The sequence below is a fragment of the Phyllobates terribilis genome, unplaced genomic scaffold (genome assembly GCF_046119375.1).
Source record: "Phyllobates terribilis strain yellow unplaced genomic scaffold, ASM4611937v1 Scaffold_3__8_contigs__length_932513732, whole genome shotgun sequence".
In the NCBI taxonomy this organism is placed as follows: domain Eukaryota; kingdom Metazoa; phylum Chordata; class Amphibia; order Anura; family Dendrobatidae; genus Phyllobates; species Phyllobates terribilis.
The window spans coordinates 676,143,374-676,156,529 of NW_027362763.1; the positions used below are offsets into that span (position 1 = coordinate 676,143,374).

At 38.9% G+C, this 13,156-nt stretch overlaps 2 long non-coding RNA genes across 2 annotated transcripts; both read right to left on the reverse strand.

Annotated features, from left to right (window-relative positions):
• Positions 1 to 1,509: 1,509 nt before the first annotated feature.
• On the reverse strand, positions 1,510 to 2,070 carry LOC141258277 (uncharacterized). The gene is made up of 3 exons (XR_012318264.1): positions 1,944 to 2,070; positions 1,691 to 1,794; positions 1,510 to 1,602 (listed from the first exon to the last, which is right to left on the reverse strand). It is a non-coding gene; the product is annotated as an uncharacterized lncRNA (long non-coding RNA).
• Positions 2,071 to 3,965: 1,895 nt separating this feature from the next.
• LOC141258278 (uncharacterized) lies at positions 3,966 to 8,669 on the reverse strand. The gene is made up of 5 exons (XR_012318265.1): positions 8,370 to 8,669; positions 5,622 to 5,723; positions 5,061 to 5,152; positions 4,403 to 4,473; positions 3,966 to 4,037 (listed from the first exon to the last, which is right to left on the reverse strand). It is a non-coding gene; the product is annotated as an uncharacterized lncRNA (long non-coding RNA).
• Positions 8,670 to 13,156: the final 4,487 nt, after the last annotated feature.

Genomic DNA, 13,156 nt, shown 5'->3' on the forward strand with positions numbered 1-13,156 from the left:
TGGACATGCTGTAGTTTCTTCAGGGCGCTAGATGTGGGGGTTTTCTGTCCTCGAGATGTCTAAGGTGCCCTGGTGACAGCAGGCAAAAATGCAGCTTCCTCTGACAGCGCGAGCAGCCCTGGATAATCCACGCCGGCAGGATGATATCATCCGGCGGAAGATGGAACCTATGAGAAAGGATGTAAAACTAATGTAAGTAATGGGACTCCATATTAGAGGGTACTACTGTGGTGTCACTGTGGGAGAACGTTAGAGGAATCTCATCACACAGAGGGCAGGGATCTTTGCCAGTCATCATACATGTGACAATCCCACCACTGACAGATAACATCTGCTCCACATGACTTCTTCTCACTGACATCATACAACATGGAGATTATTGTCACACTTACCTCGCCTACTTTGCCCCTCTTCTACTTCCTCTGTTATTTCTTGTCTTCTCAGTTTTAGAAAATATTTTCTTTTCTTCTGAACTGGAGATTCTAATCAAAAAGTCAGAAAAAAATATTAATTATAAACTTCTAAAATATTTTCTTGGTATCTATATAGAGTTATGCAACTGATTAATATGCACCTGTAGCATTTCTGTGTGCCGCCATGTGGTGTCTCCAAGGAACTATGTCCCCTTATCATCATGACATTACTTGCAGCAAGCCACTGTGTTATTATATAATCAGTTAGATAATAATTCAATGCAACTTTAAAGAGGACCCGTCACTAGATCAAAAGTGTCTGAGATTCACTATTATCTTATGTCTGTTGCTTCCCCGAGTATTCTGATATTTATTTTGCTAAAATCCACCCTATGGTTGTAGAGATATGGGCATTTATATTTAGTGCTAATTTTTATGGTCTTTTCCAAGGGGGCATGGCTCACAATTTTATATTGCAGAGCAACCTAAAGACACGCCCCAGAGGATCCTGTGAGCACCGCCCTCTTGGAAAAGACGATAAAAATTAGCACTAAATAAGACCCGTAACTCAAAAAAACGGAATACTCAGGGGAGCAACGGGAATAAAGTAAGCAATTTTTGGAGCCTTCATGTGCTGATTCACATTATAATTTTGGATTATAGGCTATAATTGGATGGCCTATAAACCTGTACATACCTGACAATGAGGACGAGGATGACTCGTTGTTTTTAGCAGTGAAACACTGATTGTCTCCATTAGTTTTGGAAGAGGAAGACTCTTTCTGCCTGTTTGGTAGAAGAAAGACCAGTAAATTAAAAGTAAAAACAATAGAAAAAATTAAGAACACCTGTTTGTGAGGCCAAGTAGGACAACATAGAGGGGATACCCTGCCCAGGCCCTCAACTAGTAATATTGGCCTGAAATGAGCTGGAAATGAATGGCTGGTCACAATGATCAACTGTTATTACAGTGTTATCACAAGCCAGATGCACAGAGGGGTGGTGGATGCTGGATTTACATTTGTGTTACTCGTGTCTTGTATTTGGTTCTGAACATATATCAGAACTAAATCTCATAATAATAATAATCTACTCACATGTCTGAGTGTTTTTCACTGTTCTCTTGGGAACACTGTGGAGGTGACATAGGCTCTACATTGGTCATCATCCCGGTATTGGTGATATTTAGCTAAAACACACGGAGAAAAATAAATTGATTTATTTTTAAGCATTTTTGTAATTATAGGCTTTAGACATATTAGTAGCCACATACTTACTTTAGAAAACCTTTGATAAGATGATACAAAGTTTTTTATTTCTGGCCAGTCATTGTCCTCTCTTGTGTCTGCCTCATCTGAATTCATGTGTCTGCTACAACGAGCTACAAAGTACAAGTGTTATCAGAGATAATTAGTATAAGACCCGGTCAGACAGTCACCCTGTTATCACTAATAATGATGAGAACTTATTTTCACATAAAATGAAAGACAAGACACAAAGCAGTTTTCTGCAGATGACGAATCATTTTACTTAATGATAAAGTAGCGGGTGTCCTCATCTGACTTTAGCTCAGGAACGAACAGGGGCTTCTGACTTAGAAGGTTGTCAAAGTCTAAGTGATGCAGAAATGGATGCATTTTGATCTCATTTGCTCCTCCTGGAAAAGGAAGACAAGAAAGAAAGTGATACAGTCATTTTTAGAGAAACTGCTCCATATCGGTACAGTTTATGTTAACCTGAACTGAAGATGTAACTGAACCTCATGGACACAACCATTTGTCTGGTCACAGAGATGTAATAAGTCATAATACTATTATAATATTACCTGTCCCAAGTCTATCTGCTGGATCTTTTCTGAGCAGCTGAGTGATGATGTCCTGAGCATCGGGTGGAGTAGAGTATTTATGATATGTCCAAATTAATTAATCTGTTATATAAAAAGCAAATATTACAGGAAATGAAACGTTTTCATTTATTTTCATAAAAAATGTCCTTAATAAGGCTAGAAATGAAACCAGAAAACCAATGAAACCAAATAACAGTGACATCACAAGCATTCAGATTATTTTACTTACCCTCAAGGACACTGCGTAAAATATCTCTTTTTAAAGTCCCTTTAAATGGTGTACGTCCAAAAAGAAATTTATGTAGGGTGATCCCTACTGACCACCAATCAACGGGCCTTCCATAGCCTTTCCTTTGGATAATTTCTGGGGCCATGTAACTAGGGGTGCCAAAAGTCTGGAAACCAACAGAAGAATGAGATGATGATCAATAAATATAATTGCGTCAAATAACATCAGTGCAAACGTTTTATAGAGAAATTGTCAGAGAAGGAGAAAGAGATGAAATCTGTAAAGTGCAAGATCTTGTAAGTAAAGCATACCTCTTCATCAAGGAACTCGCTGGTGATGTCCTCAGTTGAAGCCTTGTAGATATCTGAGCTTGGTCTCATGAGGCCGAGTTTTGAAACCCCAAAATCGGTGACCTTAATATGTCCTGTTGATGATATCAGGAGGCTGTGAAAGAAAGAAATGGTGTCAGACCCAAGTAATAACCCATAGACTGTATAAAAACAATATATTTTTTTCCCCTTTATTATACTACTGGGGTCACTTACTTGCCAGGCTTCAGGTCTCTGTGCACCACACCATAACTGTGCAGGTATTCCACAGCAAGAACCGTTTCCGCAATGTACATGCGGGCCAGGGGGACTGGTAAAGGACCCCTGCGCTTTAGAAGACTGGCACAGTCTCCTCCTATAGAAGAAAGCAAATAGGAGAGGTGAGGGTTTGTTTCAATGTATATTACACATGATGAGGGTGAATATGAAATAAGTGGAAATATTGGGACAAGATGGCCTATATAGAGATATACTGTGTAATGTAGAGCGTATACTGTATACTACATGTAGCCATCCATGTGGGCACATTATGGTCATATATAGGTGCTAGGACTAAACAGACGTGGGCTGGATATAGATACAATGGATTTGTCCTACCTGGTACATACTCCATGACCATACACAGGTGAAGTTTAGTTGGAAAAGAGCAGAACATGGAGGCCACAAAGGGACAATCGGCGAATGCTGAGATATCCCTCTCCAGAAAGGCCAATTCAAGTCTCTTTGGCTTTTTCAGGTTCTCCTTGTCCATTGTCTTCATAGCACAAATCTGGTTTGTGTCTTTATGGCGCACTAAGTGAACGGCCCTGGAGAGGAAGAAAATCCATGATTTATTACAAATTCTTATTAACAGTCCATCTATAGACCTCATCAAATGATCTCCTGTACTAATGGTTAATACTAGATGTGAGGCCATCACTATAAATCCATGTCTAGAAATGCATAAAATAATACTCCATAAATGATTATCAATGGAGGGTCCACATCCACGTCACATCCTAACTGACCTGACAGATAGATGTGGACAGTGATGTGGACTCCTGATTTCTCTATGGGAATATTACATGGGCAGGACACCGAGGCATCATCATAAGGAGCCCTGGGAAATAAATATTATACCAAAGTAAAGCTCACCCAAAGGCTCCACTGCTGATCAGTTTGATCGGTTTATAGTCGCTCTTACAAGGATTTCTCACTGGGTTCAATGATCCGATCAAGGCCTAAAAATGAATAAGGAATGACATTAAGACCGAAAATGCAGGAGAATAAAAGCTCAAGATGCAGGAACGTCTCTCTTCTATATTATGTCCCCGCTGATTACACTGTAGAGAACGTGATACCAGCCAGACCCTCCACAGACCCCATTATATTATAAAGGGAAATCCCCCATACACATAAATCAATACTGCAGGGAAGAATAAGGGACATCACACAGAGGGGGCAGGAAGAATAACGCCATTATCACACATAATATGTCTGATCTACATGACGAACAGTGATATCCCATTGTCATATGGGATATAATATGGGATGAATAATTCACACCCGTCATCTGATGATATACAGACGTCCCTCTGATACTTACACTGGCAGATTCCTGGATGATCTCTGGTGTCTCACATATTCCACCATCAGTATTTGCCGGCACAGTTATTCCTAAAATAATGAAGAAACGTCATTTATTAAATGTCTGTATCAGCACTTAATAACCAAAAGAAAAGGAAGCAAAAAAGTCAAATATCAAAAAACGTAACAAATTTTATTGATTAATCAGAACAATTCATGATAAAAAAAATAATAAGAGAATGTCAGACACAGAGAACGCTCTCTCTTTCAAACCAAGAACAACTGATGAAAATCACTTCAAAACCTATTCATAATCATATTCATACAAGTTTGTGTCTGTTTGGAATGTAGAAGATATAGGAACAATCTGTAGTCCTCAAAATAAATAAGACAAAAAAGAGAAACCTGCACAGTCTGGGAGGGTAGGAAGCAAGACCCCGACATGTGTTTCGCATAGGCTTCTTCCAAGGGGTATTGAAGAAGTTTTGCATAGGCTTCTTCCAGGGGGTGTGGAAGAAGCCTACATGAAACGCGCATCAGGGGGTCACTCCCCACCCTCCCAGACCATGCAGGTTTCTCCTATTTATTTATACAGAGGATGAAGAATAAATCAACATATTATTTGCCGTTCTCAATAACGTAATATTTGAATGTAAAATATTAGATGATCGTTTTACCTTCTATCAGATCGGATTTTGGCCCTGGCTGACTTATCAGGGTCAGCAACATTTAGGTTTTGCCCCTCTGCGGAGTCGCCTTTTGATGTTTCCTGATGGATATAAATTATACAATTAATATAACATTTCTCAAACACTAGATTACCATATATATATATATATAAAGCGGGAAGGATTAAACCTGGATTTACTTGACAAGTTCAGTATTGGACGGACAATTCACGGCCGCTCTATCAAGCAAATTTACATTAATATTTAAGGGACTTGTATCTACAACTGTTCTCTAATAACTTCTATCAGAACTGCAGCATTTACAAGGAGGAAGATTGTGATGATGGAGTTAGACAGAGGTAGAAATACAAGCTCCGCACCGCTGAGTACAGACTATCACCACCGAGGATGGAGCCACAGAGACAGGCCGCCATAGAATATCCTGTGTCTGCCTGGAGCGGAGAGGGGAAGGCCTCTACCATCATAAATCTGACCTTCTGCTATATGACTGGTAATCTGGAGAAGATCAGACAACAAGGACATGAGATGTAGAAGATGATTGATCCTTACCAGGCTCTCGAGTGAGTAGGCCGGATACTCCAGTACAAGCAGGACATTTTGGGCCAGTTGTTTAAAAAAGGCCAATTCTCCACTTTGGGATTTTTCTTCAGCCTATAAAGATGAAAATTAACAAGAAATGAAAATAATCAATAAAATTCATGAACATATATGGTATTGCCACGCTTGTTAAAGTCTGATCTGTTACGATAGGTGTTTGGTATCAATAAAAAACTGAGTTCACTTTGCAAAAAAAGGCTTTACTTAGTCCTATCAACAGAAAAATACAATGTTATGGGTCTCTGAATATAGTGACACAAAGAACCATTTCATCTCAATTGGAATTTTTTTCCCCTTGTTTCAATACAATGTATGGTAAATAGGATGGAGCCATTGAAAGGGTTAACCATAAAGGGTTAACCAATCCTATTCCCTCCTCCCCCCCCCCCCACCCCGCATCCAGGACCTTCCCACCCCTAATTCAACTAACCCTTTAGATCCCACCCTCTCCTTTGTCATGTAGCCCGATTGCCCTGTTTTGACTCCAGGCTATTCTTATCTGGGTATTTGGCACAGGTTAAAATTAAACTTGTATTCCTTTATTATTTTCCATTATTATTATTATATATAATTTGTGCAGATTGTCTGCTACTTACCTGCTGTACTAATGTCCAGATGTTCTGCTGTAAATGCTCAAGATATTCTGAGCTTATACAACCTTGGTGGTATTTGGTCAGGCAATCTCTCACAAGCTCCATAACCAGCCGGTAAGTGAAGCTGAGGACGCCATCGGGTAGTGGTAGCACAAAGTCAGGTTCATAGGTGGTAAGAATCCCCTGGAGTAGTGCTAACACCTGAAGTCTGTCTGGAGGAATTCCAGACATTTCAAGTAATCCAAGCGCGGTCAGTATATGACTAGCTATATAGCTTATCACACCGACAACAATGACACCGGAATGTCAAAGTGACAACAGGAGTGTAAAGACTTGTAGAAGTAGTGATGGTTAATTGTGATGTCATAATGGAATCTTGTGTTCTAATCTTAAAGGGGCATCTTACCTTATAAGGAAGTTGCCTTGCAACACTTAAGTAGGCAACAATACAGGCTCAGCATCAGTACCAGATGCAGGCAAGGAGGAAAGCACTATGGGTGCTTTACTCTCCTGATCAGTTAGAGTCTTTTCATGTAAGATAAATTATTTATATCTGTTATACACAATAAAAATTATAGCATTTGTATCCATAAGAAATTCAGATTCCAGCGTCCAGCGTGAGCTTCCGAGCGTGAGTGTCAGAGCGTCAGAGCGTCAGAGCGTGAGCGTCCGAGTGTCAGAGCGTGAGCGTCCGAGTGTCAGAGCGTGAGCGTCCGAGTGTCAGAGCGTGAGCGAGTGAGCCGCTAAAGGCCGCCATCTTGTTCTGAAATCCCGCGTCGCTGATTGGCCGCGGCCTGACCAATCGGCGACGTGGGATTTCCTGGACAGAAAGACAGACAGACAGACAGACAGACAGAAAGGCAGACAGACGGGATAAGACAATTATATATATTAGATTACTATGAGGCTGATTCCATGGTATCACTATGAGGCTGATTCTCTGGTATCACTATGAGGCTGATTCTCTGGTATCACTATGAGGCTGATTCTCTGGTATCACTATGAGGCTGATTCTCTGGTATCACTATGAGGCTGATTCTCTGGTATCACTATGAGGCTGATTCTCTGGTATCACTATGAGGCTGATTCTCTGGTATCACTATGAGGCTGATTCTCTGGTATCACTATGAGGCTGATTCTCTGGTATCACTATGAGGCTGATTCTCTGGTATCACTATGAGGCTGATTCTCTGGTATTACTATGAGGCTGATTCTCTGGTATTACTATGAGGCTGATTCTATGCTATTACTATGAGGCTGATTCTATGCTATTACTATGAGGCTGATTCTATGCTATTACTATGAGGCCGATTCTATGCTATTACTATGAGGCCGATTCTATGCTATTACTATGAGACCGATTCTATGCTATTACTATGAGACCGATTCTATGCTATTACTATGAGACCGATTCTATGCTATTACTATGAGACTGATTATGTGATTACTATGAGACTGATTATGTGATATTACTATGAGACTGATTCTATGATATTACTATGTGGCTGATTCTATGATATTACTATGTGGCTGATTCTATGCTATTACTATGAGGCTGATTCTATGCTATTACTATGAGGCTGATTCTATGCTATTACTATGAGGCTGATTCTATGCTATTACTATGAGGCTGATTATATGGTATTACTATGAGGCTGATTCTATGCTATTACTATGAAGCTGATTTTATGGTATTACATTCAGGCTGATTCTATGCTATTACTATGAGGCTGATTCTATGCTATTACTTTGAAGCTGATTCTATGGTATTACTATGAGGCTGATTATATGATATTCCTATGAGGCTGATTCTATGGTATGTAAGGCAGCGCTCGTCATCATACTGGGGGTAACTCGCTTCGCTGCGTCAATCAATGCACACGTGCAATGTCTTTACGTTTTTCACACAGTGTTGCAGTTTATTATGGCACTTCATAAACCGCTGTTCACACACAGTTCATCTTAGTCCGCCACCGGCAGGTTTACACACATAAACAATTCATGAGCCAAGTGGCACACCGGCCCACTTGCTCCAGGGTACAGCTTACGGCAAGGAAATAAAGTAGCAATGTTCATATCACAATGTCCATATAGCACCGGGTATTACCTTTGCCGGGTATAGCTGTCTCAGTCCGTTACTCTGCCACCACTGTGGCTCTGCGGCTTCCCAGGTAGGGCTCTCCAGCCGTCGTTCCCTCAAAGGCCACTGACATCCACACAGGATCCAGGCTCTGCCTTCCAGGACTCTTACTCAAGCCGGCTCTCCCTCAAAGGCCACTGACATCCGCACAGGATCCAGGTTCAACCTTTCAGGTACCAGGCTTCACTTCAAAGCCGCTGCCTTCCAAGGCCACTAGCATCCGCACAGGATCTAGTCTTTGACTTCAGGCTGCCAGGCCACACCCACACACCCACCCACACACCCACACACCCACCCACACACCCACACCCACACCCACACCCACACCCACACCCACACCCACACCCACACCCACACCCACACCCACACCCACACCCACACCCACGGAACAGGCCTCACGCCTCTCACACCGAACACACCTGTCTCAAATTAAGCCGGGTTTATATATGCTGTGCACAGACAGCCACATACTGACAGGACCTGTGTGATGTCACAGTCATGTGATCAGTCAGCTGTGTGTATAGGTCCTGTGTGCTGTCCCAGTCATGTGTACAGAGCTTTACTGTGCATACAGGACCTGTGTGATGTCACAGTCATGTGACCAGTCAGTTAAAGGAAGGTACATGGTCAGGTAAAACCCATCCTGGACCATTTACAGTAATGCTAGCCAGTCGCTGCATTACAGGTATTACTATGAGGCTGATTCTATGGTATTACTATGAGGCTGATTCTATGATATTCCTATGAGGCTGATTCTATGGTATTACTATGAGGCTGATTCTATGGTATTACTATGAGGCTGATTATACGATATTCCTATGAGGCTGATTCTATGGTATTACTATGAGGCTGATTCTATGATATTCCTATGAGGCTGATTCTATGGTATTCCTATGAGGCTGATTGATTATATGGTATTCCTATGAGGCTGATTATATGGTATTCCTATGAGGCTGATTATATGGTATTACTATGAAGCTGATTATATGGTATTACTATGAGGCTGATTCTATGGTATTCCTATGAGGCTGATTCTATGATATTCCTATGAGGCTGATTCTATGATATTCCTATGAGGCTGATTCTATGGTATTCCTATGAGGCTGATTCTATGATATTACTATGAGGCTGATTCTATGGTATTACTATGAGGCTGATTCTATGGTATTACTATGAGGCTGATTCTATGATATTACTATGAGGCTGATTCTATGATATTCATATGAGGCTGATTCTATGGTATTACTATGAGGCTGATTATATGGTATTACAATCAGGCTGATTATATGGTATTACTATGAGGCTGATTATATGATATTACTATGAGGCTGATTATATGATATTACTATGAAGCTGATTATATGATATTACTATAAGGCTGATTAAATGGTATTACTATGAGGCTGATTATATGGCATTACTATGAGGCTGAATCTATGATATCACTATGAGGCTGATTCTATGGTATCACTATGAGGCTGATTCTATTGTATTACTATGAGGCTGATTCTATGGCATCACTATGAGGCTGATTCTATGGTGTCACTATGAGGCTGATTCTATGGTGTCACTATGAGGCTGATTCTATGGTATCATTGTGAGGCTGATACTATGGTATTACTATGAGGCTGATTCTATGGTATTACTATGAGGCTGATTATATGGTATTACTATGAGGCTGATTATATGGTATTAATATGAGGGTGATTATATGGTATTACTATGAGGCTGATTCTATGATATTACTATGAGGCTGATTCTATGATATTACTATGAGGCTGATTCTATGATATTACTATGAGGCTGATTCTATGATATTACTATGAGGCTGATTCTATGGTATTACTATGAGGCTGATTCTATGGTATTACTATGAGGCTGATTCTATGATATTACTATGAGGCTGATTCTATGATATTCATATGAGGCTGATTCTATGGTATTACAATCAGGCTGATTATATGGTATTACTATGAGGCTGATTATATGATATTACTATGAAGCTGATTATATGATATTACTATAAGGCTGATTAAATGGTATTACTATGAGGCTGATTATATGGCATTACTATGAGGCTGAATCTATGATATCACTATGAGGCTGATTCTATGGTATCACTATGAGGCTGATTCTATTGTATTACTATGAGGCTGATTCTATGGTATCATTATGAGGCTGATTCTATGGTATCAATATGAGGCTGATTCTATGGTGTCATTGTGAGGCTGATACTATGGTATTACTATGAGGCTGATTCTATGGTATTACTATGAGGCTGATTATATGGTATTAATATGAGGCTGATTATATGGTATTACTATGAGGCTGATTATATGGTATTACTATGAGGCTGATTCTATGATATTACTATGAGGCTGATTCTATGGTATTACTATGAGGCTGATTCTATGGTATTACTATGAGGCTGATTTTATGGTATTACTATGAGGCTGATTTTATGGTATTACTATGAGGCTGATTATATGGTATTACTATGAGGCTGATTATATGGTATTACTATGAGGCTGATTATATGGTATTACTATGAGGCTGATACTATGGTATTACTATGAGGCTGATTATATGATATTACTATGAGGCTGATTATATGATACTAGTATGAGGCTGATTATATGGTATTACTATGAGGCTGATTATATGGTATTACTATGAGGCTGATTATATGGTATTACTATGAGGCTGATTATATGGTATTACTATGAGGCTGATTCTATGGTATTACTATGAGGCTGATTATATGATATTACTATGAGGCTGATTATATGATACTAGTATGAGGCTGATTAATTGGTATTACTATGAGGCTGATTAATTGGTATTACTATGAGGCTGATTATATGGTATTACTATGAGGCTGATTATATGGTATTACTATGAGGCTGATTCTATGGTATTACTATGAGGCTGATTATATGATATTACTATGAGGCTGATTATATGATACTAGTATGAGGCTGATTAATTGGTATTACTATGAGGCTGATTAATTGGTATTACTATGAGGCTGATTATATGGTATTACTATGAGGCTGATTATATGGTATTACTATGAGGCTGATACTATGGTATTACTATGAGGCTGATTCTATGATATTCCTATGAGGCTGATTGTATGATATTCCTATGAGGCTGATTCTATGGTATTACTATGAGGCTGATTCTATGGTATTACTATGAGACTGACTTTATGGTATTACTATGAGGCTGATTATATGGTATTACTATGAGGCTGATTATATGGTATTACTATGAGGCTGATTATATGATATTCCTATGAGGCTGATTCTATGGTATTACTATGAGGCTGATTCTATGGTATTACTATGAGGCTGATTCTATGATATTCCTATGAGGCTGATTCTATGGTATTACTATGAGGCTGATTCTATGGTATTACTATGAGGCTGATTCTATGGTATTACTATGAGGCTGATTCTATGATATTACTATGAGGCTGATTCTATGATATTCCTATGAGGCTGATTCTATGGTATTCCTATGAGGCTGATTCTATGGTATTACTATGAGGCTGATTCTATGGTATTACTATGAGGCTGATTATATGATATTACTATGAGGCTGATTATATGATATTACTATGAAGCTGATTATATGATATTACTATAAGGCTGTTTAAATGGTATTACTATGAGGCTGATTATATGGTATTACTATGAGGCTGATTATATGATATTACTATGAGGCTGATTCTATGCTATTACTATGAGGCTGATTCTATGCTATTACTTTGAAGCTGATTCTATGGTATTACTATGATACTGATTATATTATATTACTATGAGGCTGATTATATGGTATTACTATGAGGCTGATTATATGATATTACTATGAGGCTGATTATATGATATTACTATGAGGCTGATTATATGATATTACTATGAGGCTGATTCTATGGTATTAATATGAGGCTGATTCGATGGTATTACAATAAGACTGATTTGATGGTATTACAATGAGGCTGATTTGATGCTATTACTATGAGGCTGATTATATGCTATTACTATGAGGGTGATTATATGGTATTACTTTGAGGCTGATTCTATGGTATTCCTATGAGGCTGATTATATGATATTCCTATGAGGCTGATTCTATGGTATTACTATGAGGCTGATTCTATGGTATTACTATGAGGCTGATTCTATGATATTCCTATGAGGCTGATTCTATGGTATTACTATGAGGCTGATTCTATGGTATTACTATGAGGCTGATTATACGATATTCCTATGAGGCTGATTCTATGGTATTACTATAAGGCTGATTCTATGATATTCCTATGAGGCTGATTCTATGGTATTCCTATGAGGCTGATTCTATGATATTACTATGAGGCTGATTCTATGATATTACTATGAGGCTGATTCTATGATATTACTATGAGGCTGATTCTATGGTATTACTATGAGGCTGATTCTATGGTATTACTATGAGGCTGATTCTATGGTATTACTATGAGGCTGATTCTATGATATTACTATGAGGCTGATTCTATGATATTCCTATGAGGCTGATTCTATGGTATTCCTATGAGGCTGATTCTATGGTATTACTATGAGGCTGATTCTATGGTATTACTATGAGGCTGATTATATGATATTACTATGAGGCTGATTATATGATATTACTATGAAGCTGATTATATGATATTACTATAAGGCTGTTTAAATGGTATTACTATGAGGCTGATTATATGGTATTACTATGAGGC